This window comes from Mytilus galloprovincialis, chromosome 10 (genome assembly GCF_965363235.1).
Source record: "Mytilus galloprovincialis chromosome 10, xbMytGall1.hap1.1, whole genome shotgun sequence".
Lineage (NCBI taxonomy): Eukaryota > Metazoa > Mollusca > Bivalvia > Mytilida > Mytilidae > Mytilus > Mytilus galloprovincialis.
The window spans coordinates 38,319,446-38,337,202 of NC_134847.1; the positions used below are offsets into that span (position 1 = coordinate 38,319,446).

A 17,757-nucleotide genomic window follows, 5' to 3' on the forward strand; every position below is an offset into this window, starting at 1 on the left:
GGCAATGAAACATAAAATATACGGAAACAACACATGAACAATGAACAATTTAGACAATGGAAATTGAAAATTGATAAAAATGGTTTCAAAAAGTGTAATATTGTAGTAATAGTAATTTCATCCAAGAATGGTCGCATATATGATGTGGATTCTGTTTAATTGTCATGAATGCCACCAATTTGTCATCTACATTGGTAACCAGTATATAAATCAGAGATAAACGTCGAAATGTAACTCAACATCAGTAAGTAAAATATATTGGGATGCTAAAATAAAAAGAATAGAGAAAGAATAATGAGTAAGATAAATAAAATGGGAAGAAAAGTGACATAACAATTTAAATAGCACAGAAATAAACAACACCCCGATCCGGATCCTCGTGGTATACACGAAAGTATAGATGGAGACGCAGAATATAGAATAATAGATAAGAACAATAGAGACTGATGCATTGCTAAAAAAAAAGAGAACAAATAATAATTGTTTAAGAATACAGACATGAAACCCCTGTGTGTTGAAACAGTAACGGATTGCGATGTACTCATATTGGTGACAAATGCTAGAAGTTTACATGTGTAGTTCTCCTCTGCACTGTAAGGAACTAAACGGAATGAAATGAGTTAAAACTTAAGATAACCATATGCAGCTGCATTCGCTCCTTTCCATGTACTTCTTTAGAATGATTTGTAAACAACATATGATTAAGTAATAGAAGAAAAGAATCAATTGGATGATTCTGACGAATTAGGATTTAACGTCTAGTGACAAATATCAAATGCATATGAGAACGACAACACGTTATATGTACCCTATGCTGTATTAGAAAGACACTTTCAGTCGGATTTGAGAACGTGCTACTCTGAACAGACACACACAGAAAAAAGGCTGATTGAAAGCGTTAATAATAAATGCATGCATATTCCAGCGGCCAATCAATCCATAGACACATCTTTCAATAAAATGCAAAGAAAGTCAAAATAAAAATGCTCTTACTAGAAGGATACTGTTGCACCGTATTCAGTGTCAATTTTTTTTTACTCAAGAACATCTCATTCTTAACTTTTTCAATAGGAAAATATAAAGGTAGCAAAACTATTGTCGTGGCTAAATAACTCTTAACTGACACAATTTCAATTGTCCAACCCATTAACAGACTTTATTCCCATAATTTTCACTAAAACGTGGTATTATTCACGTTATATTACAATTATGAAATATTTACTAATGTCAATTTATTTTTTAGAACCAAAGTACTATTTTGTGTCCTTTAAATGATATCTAATAATGTTTGTTTCGCCTTTTATTAAAAAAATTGCTATGCGGATAAGCATAATAAAACATACTTGCGCGACGCCTTTTAGTTTTACTGAAAACTGCGCAGACTACGAAATATTTTTACAGGTGGAAAATGTTCTATGATAGATATCATTTTGTCAGACACTTTTCTTTTTTTGATTTGGTTCTTATAATATGCCAAAAATCTGTATATTAAATAGAGTTTGACATTAAATTGTGCGTTTTACTCTTAACAGACGTATAACCAACCCGATTAACAGACCAATCGCCCATATAGCCACATACTCAATATAGATTAACCGACCAATCTCTCGGTTAGCCGAGTGTCGGCCGTGAATACTATGCACTTATTATAACATTTATGATTTGTAACCTGTAAGCGTACACCAATTTATAATTTTGCATAAACTACGTAGACAACGGACGGACGCAACATTCATGAACACCTATTTATCAGCGAGTGAGATAAATTGTGAAAACTGTGTTTTCGAGCGTCACTGATGAGAGATCAATTATGTTGGGCACGTTTTCTTTTATTTTTAAGTACCTTCTGATTTTATATCTGGGCGTCACTGGTAAGTCTTGTGTGGATGAGGCGCGTTTTTGACGTATTGAATTTTAAACCTGATGCCTTTTGTTATCTATTATTCATGTGTTTCTTTGCCTAATACGTTCTCCTATTTATTTGTATTGTAGTCCTGTAATATTATGTTGTCATTTTAATGTTATATTTAACAATGCCATTAAAGTGCGAGGTTTGGCATGCCACAAAACCAGGTTCAACCCACCATTTTTTTCTTTAAAAATGTCCTGTACCAAGTCAGGAAAATGGCCATTGTTATATCATAGTTCATTTCTGTGTGTGTTACATTTTTACGATGTGTTTCCGTTGTGTCGTTTGTTTTCTCCTATATTTGAGTGTGAATTCACATTACTATAAGACGTTTCACAGTACTTTTCTATCCAAAATTCATGTATTTGGTTTTGATGTTATATTTGTTATTCTCATCAGATTTTGTCTAAATAAAAATGCTTAGTTCGTTGCTGTGTGTGTTACATTTTAATGTTGTGTCGTTGTTCTCTTATATTTAATGGGTTTCCCTCAGTTTTAGTTTGTTATCCCGATTTTGCTTTTTGTCCATAGATTTACGAGTTTTGAACAGCGGTATACTACTGTTGCCTTTATTTGCCTCTGTCACATGCATTAAAGTGTGTTTTAGCAAATATACTCCGTATGCAGGCGCTGCTGGAATGTTGCTACATAGAATGGAAAGTTCACAATTGGGAAGCTGAAATCATCTATTTTGTCGTTAATTTGGTTTGTAATATCTGTCACTGATAACCTTACAGATATTAGATTCAGATTTTCCTTGCTTATTCTCGGCAATATAGAGGTCCAATATTTTTTGTGAGTATTCTCGAAAGAAAGTCCACAAAAAAAAAAAAAAGAAAAAAAAAGAAAAAAAAAAAAAAAACATTTATGGGTTTCAAATTTCTTTTTCAAAAAATTCGTGCGATTTCAATATTCCGGTATGTCCCATAACCTCATATGATTCACGTATTGAATTTTCTAACCATAAGGAACTATGGTAAGCATGAATAATAGTTATACGAGGATCAATCATGAACAAATTACAAAAATATGTGTTGCTCTTCAGTATATTTGTAACGGTAGACAGTCAGATCAATTGCATCTTGATACAAGCATTAGCCTTTCAAAAAGGGCTAGTCGACTCTTAGCTGATGAAAATGGAAAGTGCTCTCGCTTTGTAGATTTATTCATTTACTAGAATACTAGAACACGTGCATCAATCAACAAATTTTACCACACACGTGAGGTCACACGTTATGAAGTAGTATATATCGTTTAACGTTGTTGTTTACGAAACTCCAGAAGATTCGACTATTTATAGATAAAAGTTACCTGTGTACCAATATCATGAATATGCATGATTAATGACCAGGAAAAATCTAATTGCTAAAATAGAGAGGACAAATCCGATACTCTACGGGATTGAAGGAAATTTACTAGGTTTGGATTGTTCTAACCAATCAATAAACTTTGATTATTCACGTCTCTTCATATCTTCCAATCAGGTAACAAGAAAAATCCACGCACTGACTGTCCATCGTTCAATTCTTAATATCGACTCCTAGGAGTCGATAATAACATTCTAGAGTTGCTTGATATAACATTCTAGAGTTGCTTGATATAACATTCTAGAGTTGCTTGATATAACATTCTAGAGTTTCTTGAATTAACATTCTAGAGTTTCTTGAATTAACATTCTAGAGTTGCTTGATATAACATTCTAGAGTTGCTTGAATTAACATTCTAGAGTTGCTTGATATAACATTCTAGAGTTGCTTGATATAACATTCTAGAGTTGCTTGAATTAACATTCTAGAGTTGCTTCATATAACATTCTAGAGTTGCTTGATATAACATTCTAGAGTTTCTTAAATTAACATTCTAGAGTTGCTTGATATAACATTCTAGAGTTGCTTGAATTAACATTCTAGAATTGCTTGATATAACATTCTAGAGTTGCTTGAATTAACATTCTAGAGTTTCTTGAATTTACATTCTAGAGTTGCTTGATATAACATTCTAGAATTGCTTGATATAACATTCTAGAGTTGCTTGAATTAACATTCTAGAGTTTCTTGAATTAACATTCTAGAGTTGCTTGATATAACATTCTAGAGTTGCTTGATATAACATTCTAGAGTTGCTTGAATTAACATTCTAGAGTTTCTTGAATTAACATTCTCGAGTTGCTTGATATAACATTCTAGAGTTGTTTGATATAACATTCTAGAGTTGCTTGAATTAACATTCTAGAGTTTCTTGAATTAACATTCTAGAGTTGCTTGATATAACATTCTAGAGTTGCTTGAATTAACATTCTAGAGTTTCTTGAATTTACATTCTAGAGTTGCTTGAATTAACATTCTAGAGTTGCTTGATATAACATTCTAGAGTTGCTTGAATTAACATTCTAGAGTTTCTTGAATTAACATTCTAGAGTTGCTTGATATAACATTCTAGAGTTGCTTGATATAACATTCTAGAGTTGCTTGATATAACATTCTAGAGTTGCTTGGTATAACATTCTAGAGTTTCTTGAATTAACATTCTAGAGTTGCTTGATATAACATTCTAGAGTTGCTTGATATAACATTCTAGAGTTGCTTGAATTAACATTCTAGAGTTTCTTGAATTAACATTCTCGAGTTGCTTGATATAACATTCTAGAGTTGTTTGATATAACATTCTAGAGTTGCTTGAATTAACATTCTAGAGTTTCTTGAATTAACATTCTAGAGTTGCTTGATATAACATTCTAGAGTTGCTTGAATTAACATTCTAGAGTTTCTTGAATTTACATTCTAGAGTTGCTTGAATTAACATATAGAGTTGCTTGATATAACATTCTAGAGTTGCTTGAATTAACATTCTAGAGTTTCTTGAATTAACATTCTAGAGTTGCTTGATATAACATTCTAGAGTTGCTTGATATAACATTCTAGAGTTGCTTGATATAACATTCTAGAGTTGCTTGATATAACATTTTACAGTTGCTTGATATAACATTCTAGAATTGCTTGATATAACATTCTAGAGTTGCTTGAATTAACATTCTAGAGTTTCTTGAATTAACATTCTAGAGTTGCTTGATATAACATTCTAGAGTTTCTTGATATAACATTCTAGAGTTTCTTGATATAGCATTCTAGAGTTGCTTGAATTAACATTCTAGGGTTTCTTGAATTAACATTCTAGAGTTTCTTGATATAACATTCTAGAGTTTCTTGATATAACATTCTAGAGTTGCTTGATATAACATTCTAGAGTTTCTTGAATTAACATTCTAGAGTTGCTTGATATAACATTCTAGAGTTGCTTGAATTAACATTCTAGAGTTGCTTGATATAACATTCTAGAGTTGCTTGATATAACATTCTAGAGTTGCTTGATATAACATTCTAGAGTTGCTTGATATAACATTCTAGAGTTGCTTGATATAACATTCTAGGGTTTCTTGATATAACATTCTAGGGTTTCTTGATATAACATTCTAGAGTTTCTTAATATAACATTCTAGAGTTGCTTGATACGGTCCAACGATTTACAGAAAAGAGCGACGATTTACAGAAAAGAACCGAAAAGAACCGAAAAGGACCAATAAGAACCGAAAAGGACCGAAAAGAACCGAAAAGAGGATATATATATATATTTATTAAATAAAGTTAAAACAATGTATATATACACGGATTTTTGTATATTGTTAACAATTCTTCGTAATAATAAAATTGAATGCATAATTCAAAATTTAGATTGTGTATTTATAAGAATATGTGAATTTACAAAAAAGAAACAATTTAACATGTTTTTTTAGTAAATATATTTTTAATACAAGTCATGCATGCTTAATTATCATTTATTTTTCATCAAGAATTTTAATCTTAATTATCATTTAAATATTTGTTTTATTGCCCAGTGGCATTGGGTATGGTAATATAAAAAATATACATGTCAGCATCACCATTTCCTCTCGGATGTTAGATGTCAAATATATTTGTTGCACGTGATTTAAACACGATAATCGTCACTTTAACAAAAATAAAAAGGCTTGTTTCCTCACTTGTTTTCAAAATTACAAAAAATGGTGAGAGCACGTAGTTGTAAATCTCGATATCGAAAACAGTACCCCTGCTGTATCTGTAGTAAGGATTGTGAATGCACAGAATTCGTCCTCTGCTTTGGGTGTGGAAAATGGGTGCACAGTGGCTGTGTCGGCAAAGGAATGTCATCAGAATTAACAAAACAATGGGCAACGAGAGGACTAAAATTTTACTGCAAATTTTGCTGTTTTGATCAGGAAAGTTTTGACTGCCAGCAGTCCTTGTTAAGGTAAATATTTAGAAAATAGAATTATAAAAATATTGGACGAAAATTTCAAGTCCTGCTACATGTTAAACTTGACAAACTTTACGAGATTCTTGTTTAGTTTTAATTTCTTAATTCGTATAAAATAAAGGGCTACATTAGATAAAAGAAGATTTATTAATAAAAAAAAATGACATCATTATTAGATCGGATTATGATACTAAATTAGTATAATAGTCCCAATTATTCAGTAGTATTGTATAGTCTTTTCGTTTCGTCTTTCATAGGAAATATAAATAAATGAAAAGCGCACCCGCTCTCGGTATAATTAATAATTGTTTACCTTATAATTAGCGTATAGATAAAGGGTGTGAAAAAATTAATGGCCTGTTGATTTCTATTTATTTTATCTAATAAACCACTTAAAACAGATATATGTAGATTAGCGAAACGATGTCCGATGGTGATAAATATTGGCCTGCGCTACATGTATCTATTATAGATAAGCTTGTTCATGGAGATAACGGGACCTTTCTTTAACGATTTCAAATCATAGACAAGTTTAACGTGTCAAAGTCATAATTAATGTGTATTAATTTAACATGTAACACACACACACAAAACACAAACAAAGGCAAACAAATAGAACAAAGTACTCAAACTTATTAGTATTTATTCAATAATTCCTGTTAAATTTTCTTCATGTTTTATATGATATTTTCTATTTTACGTGATATACATATAATATACTCATATACTTAGGACGTAAGGGGCCGAAGGTATTCCACGGAAATTTTTTCGCTCCTACAAATCCAAGTAAAATCAGTAGTTTAAAGACGTAATCCAGAGTATAAGTATACTGAATAGGTGCATACTAGGTAGACACTTGTATTATAACTATCTGTTGCAATATTTTTCACAAATATACGGACAAATAACCATTTTGATGATGGCAAGTTCGGACATCAATAGTGCTGATGTCAGCCATATTAAAAACCTACCCGAGTCATACAAAAACGCAGTGAAAAACGGTCTGATGGCCAACAATCAGGTTGAAAATCCCATGAACCCACACGAGATACTTGGTTCGGTTAAGCCAGTTTTCCTGCTAGAGAAAGACCTGTTTGGTGATGTCAAACCAAGCATAGGTCAGTTTCTCAACCATGTTGAACTTTACAAATCCATTGATCATATTGTTAATTCTAGGAACCTCAGAGGTTTGCAAAGGGTAAAAGGGATGTGGCGAATTTATCCCGACTCTGAAACTGACAGAGACACCTTAATAACAAAGGGACTGGTTTTAAGGAAAAAACTTTTGAAAATCTATACCCGCAATCCTAATTCAAAGGTATACGATCATGACAATCCTCATCACTGGCGTGTTAGGGTCAAGAACATCCCATGCTCTGCTGAGGATGGACAGATTATGAGGGCAGTAGAAAATCTTGGAGGGACAGTCCACTCATTAGACAGAGAGCGACTCAGAGTGGACGGTTTACTCACTAACTGCCAAACAGGAGACAGGATATTATACTGTGAACCCATGGAAAAGGTCTTGCCTAGAACTCTTAAAATTGGTAAATATATGGCCGTTTTGTTACACAAAGAACAGAAAACTGATTTATCTCAGCTCACATGTAACAAATGTCTACAAACTGGGCACGTGCTCAGAGAATGCCCAAATGAGTGGGTATGTACAACATGCAACAACCCAGGACATAAGAAAGCTGAATGTCCAAATTTCGAGACTGTTATTGCCCACGCTCAAGAACATCCAGTCAACGTCAATAATGCTAGCATGCATGAATCTGAAGATTCAACAAGTGAAAATGAAAATACATCTGAACTTAAAACAAATACTGAAAAGATGGGAACCACCAACCAGTCTCCGTCTTTTATGCAAAATTTCAATGTGACAAGCGCAAGTTTCAGCTATAATGCTTCAAATAAAAAGGATGCAGCTCTCATTATGAACGAACCTGAACACCAAGGCATTTCAGCATCCAAACATAACAATGAAATTAAAAAGGCAAAAGCTAAAAAAAAGTCTGGCAAAAAAACCGGTACACAACAACTTAATAAAGACAACGAGGACAATCCTAATCAATCAACATTGTTCTTTCACTTCCAAGGAAACAACAATGTTGGAACCCCTGATGGACGCAAAGACAAACGCGCAGCAACAACATCAACTGACCAAATTCACGAACGAACATCAAATATTCAGAAACCAAAGGGACCCTAACTATCATCCAGCTCAACTAAATGTATATAAATTTTATAAGCATTAAATAGTAAAATTATATACCTATTTCCATGAACATTTGTATATATTTACTTTTTTTCTGTGTTTTTATTTATAGTGTAAAATACAAACAAAAAAAAGAACTCTTTGTAATAATAGATTGTATGTGTCCAACTGATGTTATGGTAAACATAAACAATGTTCTCATTTTATGTTTTTTCATGACTTTTATTCATTATGTTAAAAAAAAAAAAAAAAAAAAAAAATACGATATAATTTAGATTATATGTGTTTGAATAATGATATCGAAAATGAAAACTACTTATCCTCTATACATATTGTATATTGTATTTGTGTTGATAAGAGTAGTACATGTATATTAACCAATCAAAAAGAGAAATATGACACAAAACTAGATCATATGTTCTCAATTGATGATCATGATGATGTAGAAATAGAAAACAGTGTAATATGTAATTTATCTTATATGTATGTTTATTCACAAAATACCAACAAAAACATATGTCTGAAAGAAACAGATAATTTTAATACAAGCATTAAACCAACAAAAAGAAAAAACTTTTATTCACTAGTTAACAAAATGAAACGATCACTAGTTCTACTATCCACGTCATTAGGCTGCATTTGTTTAATTCGGTTCATCACCAAAATGCTTTTATTACACGTAAGCACTGATTGTACAAACAAATCTTCTTTTTTCTGCAACTCAAACAAGAATAATCGGAAAATATACCAACCACTTCATATTCCTACGAAATTGCAAATATGGTACGCAACTATATGTAGTATATCACCATATACCGCATCACACACAGGAAGTACGAAACAAATTGCACTCATATATTTTTGCACCATACTATCAAGACACACATATTCCACAACCAGCTATGCTAATCATTTTGACGCAGTATATTCACTTGAAGTACAGATCCATATCTTATTAAAACACATGATACACACATGTACAGCAGCGTTAAGTGAACATTTAAAAATCTCCAAAGAATTCTACACAAAAAGATATCATTTCCAGGTTCAAATGTATGGAAAATTTAAGACGTCATCAAAAACTGTTGAGAATATATTTCATTTGATCACAGTTATAATGTTGTTGAGCACTCGAACACTCCTTATTGAACAATTCAAATATCTGAAAATAGAAAAAGTAATTTCTGAAAATCAAGCTCCTATATACATTTACATACAGGCACAAGTACAAAACTGTATTATTGTAAAAAACACATATTATAATGATACATATATATGATATATACTCATGCATTACTACTATTATACGTTTAGTCATAGTTGTATTGTATACAACAAATTAAAACAGTTTGTTATGATGTATATCTCTGTAGTAATCTTTGCTAATACATGTATAGTTCATTATTTAGATGAGTAATAATTTAAATATTTGCTCCTTGAACTGCCAAGGGCTAGGAAAAAAAGAAAAGCGAGACAGACTATATATTTGGTGTGAAAATCAAAAATGTGACATCTTGTTTATTCAAGAGTCCCATTTCACCGATAAAAACATAAATGTAATAAATAGTGAAACTAAATGTAAGATATACCATAGCTTTGGCAATTCCCTATCCAGAGGTGTTTCAATTTTAATTAAAGAAAACATAAATCACAAAATAATAAATGAAATAAAAGATGAGGAGGGCAGGTTTATTCTAATTAATGTAGAACTTGATAATAACATCTTCACTTTAGTTAATGTTTATGCACCAAATATACAAAGAAATAGAAATTCTTTCTTCAAAAAAATAAACAACTTAATTGAAAATAATAGATTAGGCATTTTAATACTTGGAGGGGATATAAATGAAAGTCTGACTGAAAACGACAGAAAAAGTACAAGTACACAAAAATTTAATAAACCTGTAAATAGTTTGAAACAATTAATAAAAAAACATAAGTTAGTTGATATATGGAGAGAAATTAACCCAAACAAAAGACAGTTCACCTGGAGAAGGAAAAATAACTTTAACATAGCAAGCAGAATAGATTATTTTCTTATTAGCTCTGATATAAGACCACATATTACAGCAGCAGATATTAGACCCGCTGCTATTTCTTACACTGATCATCAGGCAATTTCATTAAAGCTAAGACACAAAGCACACAGTAGAGGCCGAGGTTTCTTTAAAATTAATAACAGTATATTGAATGACACAAAATATCAAAATCTCATTAATAACTTAATTCAAACTTATAAACAAAAAATACTTACTACGGCTGTAGATCCTCGAGTTAAGTGGGACGTTTTTAAAGCTGAAGTAAGAGACATAACCATTAAATACTGTAGGCAAAAACAAGCTGAAAATAAAAATGAAATAATTAAATTAGAACTGTCATTAAAAAAATTGAACGAAAATGCAGAAAACTTACAGGATAATAATGTTCAAAATAGAATAAACAATGCTGAGAAAAAACTAGAGAACCTTTACATAAATGAAGCAAAGGGAGCTCAGGTTAGATCACGTGTAAAATGGACAGAAGAAGGAGAAAAAAACACAAAATTTTTTATAGGCCTTGAAAAATCCAGACAAACTCATAAAAATATTTCTGCACTTACGAATGAAAAAGGAGAAATTATAACAGATTCATCTGAAATTTTAAAGTTAGAAAAAAACTTCTATGAAAATTTATATAAAAGTACAAATCCTAATGAAAATGAAATAAAAAAATATATAACAGAAACAAAAGTAGATAAAACTCTTTCTCATGAGGAAACTCAAAATCTAGAAGGGGAGCTTACCATAAAAGAATGTACAGAAGCTATTAAATCTATGAAATTAAATAAATCACCGGGCATCGACGGGATCAGTGTAGAATTTTATCAAACCTTCTGGACAAATTTAAAAGAAATTGTTGTTAAAGTTTTTAACACATGCTATCAAAAGGAAGAAATGAGCACACTACAAAAAATAGGAGTAGTCTCTTTATTATATAAAAAGGGAAACCCACTTCTTTTAGACAACTATAGACCAATTACTTTACTCAATGTTGATACAAAGCTTATGGCATATTCTTTAGCACAACGTCTTAAACCAATACTAACTAAAATCATCCATAGTGACCAAAATGGTTACATAAAAAATAGATATATAGGTTTCAACATTCGTCAAATTCAAGACATAATAGACCATGCAGAATACTTTAATATTGAAGGAGCATTGCTCTTCATAGATTTTTCCAAGGCCTTTGACTCATTGGAATGGCCATTTATGTATGAAGCACTCAAGAAATTCGGCCTTCCAAATCCTTTTATCAAATGGGTTAAAACTCTGTACAAAGACATAACGGGGTGTATGTTAAACAATGGGTGGGTCTCATCACCATATAACATTAAACGCGGTATTAGACAAGGCTGCCCGTTAAGTTCCCTGATTTTTGTTATTGCTGTAGAAATTTTGTCCTGCAGAATAAGACAAGACAACAACATCAAAGGTTTTCAAATTAAGCTAGATACTAAAACACACAGTTTAAAGATTTCTCAATTAGCTGACGACACAACACTTTTTCTAAAATCAAAAGATGAAGTACGTCACACTCTTAATATTATTGAAATCTTTGGAACGCTATCAGGTTTAAAATTAAATAGATCAAAAACTGAGGGCATTTGGTTAGGAAAATTAAAACATTGTAAAGATAAGTTTGAAAATATAACATGGAATAAAGGACCAATAAAAAGTCTAGGAGTTTATTTTGGAACAGATCGAGCTGAATGTGATAAGCTGAATACTGAAAAAATAATACAGAAATGTGACAAATTAATAAGTAATTGGAAAAAAAGAAATCTTACAATGATAGGTAAAATAACAGTTGTAAAATCTCTTCTTATACCTAACCTTACATATTTAGCTTCAGTCACAAACCTACCACATGAATTTATTCAACAGTTTAAAACTATTATCTACAATTTTATATGGGATGGTAAACGAGAAAAGGTCAAACGAACCACCCTTAGCAAAAATACTACTGAGGGAGGGCTTAAAATGACAGATATAGACAATTATATAACTGCACTACAAATAGCATGGATAAAAAGACTTACTGCAGATGATTTTGCTAACTGGAAAGTAATTCCGACATTTTACTTTAATAAATTTGGTGCTAATTTCATGCTACTTTACATGAATCTAGACAACATTTACTCAATACAAAACCTACATAAAACTTTACCAAAATTCTACTTAGAAATTGTAAAGTCTTGGTTCAAAGTACAAAATTTAAATAATACCAAACTCAATATGAATTTTAAAAACATTAGACAACAAATCTTATGGGGAAACAAACTGATAAAATTTCAAGGAAAGTGTTTAGTTTTTATAAATTGGATAAAAGAAGGTATTATATACGTTAACGATATAATAGACCAAAATGGTAATATCTCTCAAGAAATAATATCTAATAAAATATCCTCAAAATCCAATTTAATGTTTGAAATTTCAAAACTTAATTATGCCTTACCAAATGAATGGCTCAAGGTACTTAAATCAGAAAAATCAATAAAATCAAAAGTAAAAAATAAACTTAACCTTTGCATCAATACAAAAGAAAAAAATAAGATAATAATTTTACAAGTAATGGAAACAAAACAGATATACACACACATTAATAGTGGAAATGAAGACACGCCTCCAGGTTTCTTTAAATGGAAACGTGTCCTAAATTTAGATTCGTTAATTCCAATTAAATCAATGCTTAACTTTATATTTACTTATTTAAAAGATAACAGATTAAAAATATTTAAATGGAAATTGCTGCATCATATCCTTCCTTGCAAACAATTGCTTTTTCAATGGAAGATAAAAGAAGACAGTAAATGCGACTTATGTAATGTAACAGAAGATTATAAACATTTTTTCCTAGAATGTCGTTACTTTAAAACTTTTTGGGAAAAGATCAAAATACTATTAAATAAAGTTAAAATAGGTCATCATATCCTAAACTACAGAAATCTCATTATAGGATATAAAATCGGTGATATCAATTATTATGATATAAATCTGTTGGTGACACTCATTACATTTTCTATCCACAAGTGCACTCACAGTTCAAATTATAAAACTACAAATTTTGATGTGTATGCCCTGTTCAAAAAAGATTTTTTGAACTACTTAAATATTTCGACACTTTCAGGTGGTAAACATGGTAAAATTTTGAAAGAAATAAGCTTATACATGTAATTATTATTCTCGCATATATGCTATATGCTAATTTATTCAGCAATACATGTGTCTCTATATTAGTTAATCTTAAAACCACGTGTTGTAGACTTCGTCATGATCATGATCAGTGATAAAGATTAAACCCCTACTATTCTGACGCATCCTTCATTTAATATATCACATACTCATAAATAAATATACTTATATAATGTACTTCAATTCGTAACCAAGTATGTTCACCTACATAATTAATATACAACAAACTGCTTCGACTGTTAATTTGCCTCCATCGTGTAATCCTTGATCAATAGGTCATGACCAGGTCAACTAGCATATATACAGAGTCAAAGCGGTTCACGAATGTATTTTTTTCCGGAAAATAATTTCTGTAGTAATCTGTATAATCTGTATACACAATATTGTAACATGTAAATCTAACCATTTATTATTATTATTAATAATTTACTGAACAATCTCCCTGTTTGTTCAGTAAAACTAACGCTTCAGGGATGCCCTGTCAAATGCTGTAGACATGGTATTAATTATAACAGCAATAGTGCAATAAATCGGATTTTAGATAAAAAAAAAAAAAAAAAAAAAATATACTCATTCGCAAAACTTTATAAGGAATTGTTGAAATGTTCCAACTAATAAAATTAGCGACCGAGATTGAACAAAACAGTGCATGTTTTATAATTTATAAAATATAATTCATGTAGAACAATTGTTGGACAGTCATAAATTAATATTTCTTATTCACTTGTATATCGACAATGAAAATTTTATCTTGCAATATTATAAGGTAATACATGTACATGTAGACAGAACCATATAATATGTCACTGATGTATTATGTACACGGCATTTGAAACTAAACCTTTCAGAAAAGATGAAAAATGGAGTTGGGATGCACAGAAAGGACAGATTAGATATCGAGCAACGCATTTTTGGAAGAAATGGCATATCTAATGCAGACGATAGTGCCGTTTTTGAAGAAAAGTGTGAAGAAGTCGAAGAATTCTGTAAGGAGAAATTTCCATCATTGAAAGGCTACTTTTCAACGGTTTTGAAGCCAGTCCTTAAAGGGAAAATATATGAGCCGCAAAATGCGGGAAGAATTGAAAGAGAGTGGACTAACAACAATAGTGAATCGTACAATCATGTTCTGAAGATAGCTGTTGATTGGAAGCCTCAGTCATTAGTTGACTTTGTAATAAAGATGACAGACATGGTAGAGGCAAACTATAAAGATTTACGGAGAGCAGTGATAGGGAGAGGACCTTATACGCTTGCGAGCACACACGAACATTTTCAGATTGACAGGCATGTTTGGGCAAACAAAACTTTAATGGAAAGGTACAAATATTTTGCCAGGTTCCGCCGATACCGTATGAAGACCAAATTGGTTAAGTCAACAGATGGCAGACGAGTGGTCAATGAAGCTAGGTCGAAAGGAAAGAAGAAAGGTCAGAGGAAAAGGAAACTGGCTGATAGGACAACTACGATAAAACGCCAATGTGTGCAGTAAATTTATTTCAAAAACAAACGGTGTGTAATTTAATGTATTTATATGTGTAGATATATTTCTCAGCACTAACTACTTATGCTTCATGTTTTTCATTTATATAGGTAAAATACACTAATAAACCTGGAGCACATTAGTCAATGTCAAGACTAGTATTAATTGAATTATAGTATATTGCTATTATTTTGTTGCGTGTTTCCTGCAGTATTTTTTTTTATTACTTATATTACATATCTATTGTCTGTGTATTGCATATGTTATTGTTTGTATGCTATATGCCCTCCTAGAGGCCCTTATTTGGTGAATAAACAAAATCTTTTCTATTTTTCTATTCTATAAGATAGGCATCCGACCCTACCTGTTGTTTCCAAATACATGTGAGTTAAAATTAGTCCTGTCACAGTATAAGGTTTTTAATGATTAAATGCAATTTGCTTATTTCCTTCTATTACAAAAAAAATCGATATTCTTTTCGGTTCTTTTCGGTCCTTTTCGGTTCTTTTTGGTCCTTTTCGGTCCTTTTCGGTTCTTTTCTGTAAATCGTCGCTCTTTTCTGTAAGTCGTCGAACCCGCTTGATATAACATTCTAAAGTTTCTTGAATTAACATTCTAGAGTTTCTTGATATAACATTCTAGAGTTTCTTGATATAAAATTCTAGAGTTTCTTGATATAACATTCTAGAGTTTCTTGATATAACATTCTAGGGTTTCTTGATATAACATTCTAGAGTTTCTTAATATAACATTCTAGAGTTGCTTGATATAACATTCTAAAGTTTCTTGAATTAACATTCTAGAGTAACATTCTAGAGTTGCTTGATATAACATTCTAGAGTTTCTTGATATAACATTCTAGAGTTTCTTGATATAACATTCTAGAGTTTCTTGATATAACATTCTAGGGTTTCTTGATATAACATTCTAGGGTTTCTTGATATAACATTCTAGAGTTTCTTAATATAACATTCTAGAGTTGCTTGATATAACATTCTAAAGTTTCTTGAATTAACATTCTAGAGTTTCTTGATATAACATTCTAGAGTTTCTTGATATAACATTCTAGAGTTTCTTGATATAACATTCTAGGGTTTCTTGATATAACATTCTAGGGTTTCTTGATATAACATTCTAGAGTTTCTTAATATAACATTCTAGAGTTGCTTGATATAACATTCTAAAGTTTCTTGAATTAACATTCTAGAGTAACATTCTAGAGTTGCTTGATATAACATTCTAGAGTTTCTTGAATTAACATTCTAGAGTTTCTTGATATAACATTCTAGAGTTTCTTGATATAACATTCTAGGGTTTCTTGATATAACATTCTAGAGTTTCTTGATATAACATTCTAGGGTTTCTTGATATAACATTCTAGAGTTTCTTGATATAACATTCTAGGGTTTCTTGATATAACATTCTAGGGTTTCTTGATATAACATTCTAGAGTTTCTTAATATAACATTCTAGAGTTGCTTGATATAACATTCTAAAGTTTCTTGAATTAACATTCTAGAGTAACATTCTAGAGTTGCTTGATATAACATTCTAGAGTTTCTTGAATTAACATTCTAGAGTTTCTTGATATAACATTCTAGAGTTTCTTGATATAACATTCTAGGGTTTCTTGATATAACATTCTAGAGTTTCTTGATATAACATTCTAGGGTTTCTTGATATAACATTCTAGAGTTTCTTGATATAACATTCTAGAGTTGCTTAATATAACATTCTAGGGTTTCTTGATATAACATTCTAGAGTTTCTTGATATAACATTCTAGGGTTTCTTGATATAACATTCTAGGGTTTCTTGATATAACATTCTAGAGTTTCTTAATATAACATTCTAGAGTTGCTTGATATAACATTCTAAAGTTTCTTGAATTAACATTCTAGAGTAACATTCTAGAGTTGCTTGATATAACATTCTAGAGTTTCTTGATATAACATTCTAGGGTTTCTTGATATAACATTCTAGAGTTTCTTGATATAACATTCTAGAGTTGCTTAATATAACATTCTAGGGTTTCTTGATATAACATTCTAGAGTTTCTTGATATAACATTCTAGGGTTTCTTGATATAACATTCTAGGGTTTCTTGATATAACATTCTTCTGTAGGTAATTCACCAAAGGGCAACACACAAAACAGAATTTCAGGCCAAAGTAGTCAAACAACAAAAAACCCTGATCACACAAGGCAGAGTATAGATAGACAAACCAATAAAAGAGGTAGCATCAACAAAAAAAACACACAAAAAAAGATTTTATTGTTAGGAAACTCTTACCTAAGACCAATTAGAACAAATGAGTTTATTAGAGGCTACTCAGTAAGAAAACAGTTATGTTACACAATTGAAAACACCAAATCATATATTAAATCTTGTACTGAGGTATTTGATTGTATAGCCTTGCACCTCTTCACAAATGATGTAAGAAACAAAGAAAACATGGAGAACGCCTGTGGAGAATTCGCTTCACTAGTTGATGGCATACATGTAAAATGGCCATCTGCTTCTATAGTAGTCTCATTGGGAATATGTCGAGGAGACTCTTATATCTTGAACCAAAAAATACAAGAATGCAATATAATCT

At 30.8% G+C, this 17,757-nt stretch overlaps 1 long non-coding RNA gene across 1 annotated transcript; it reads right to left on the reverse strand.

The window, feature by feature from the left end:
- Positions 1 to 9,003: 9,003 nt before the first annotated feature.
- Positions 9,004 to 14,105, reverse strand: LOC143047506 (uncharacterized). Its single transcript, XR_012969586.1, has 3 exons — positions 13,884 to 14,105; positions 10,696 to 10,781; positions 9,004 to 9,603 (listed from the first exon to the last, which is right to left on the reverse strand). It is a non-coding gene; the product is annotated as an uncharacterized LOC143047506 (long non-coding RNA).
- Positions 14,106 to 17,757: the final 3,652 nt, after the last annotated feature.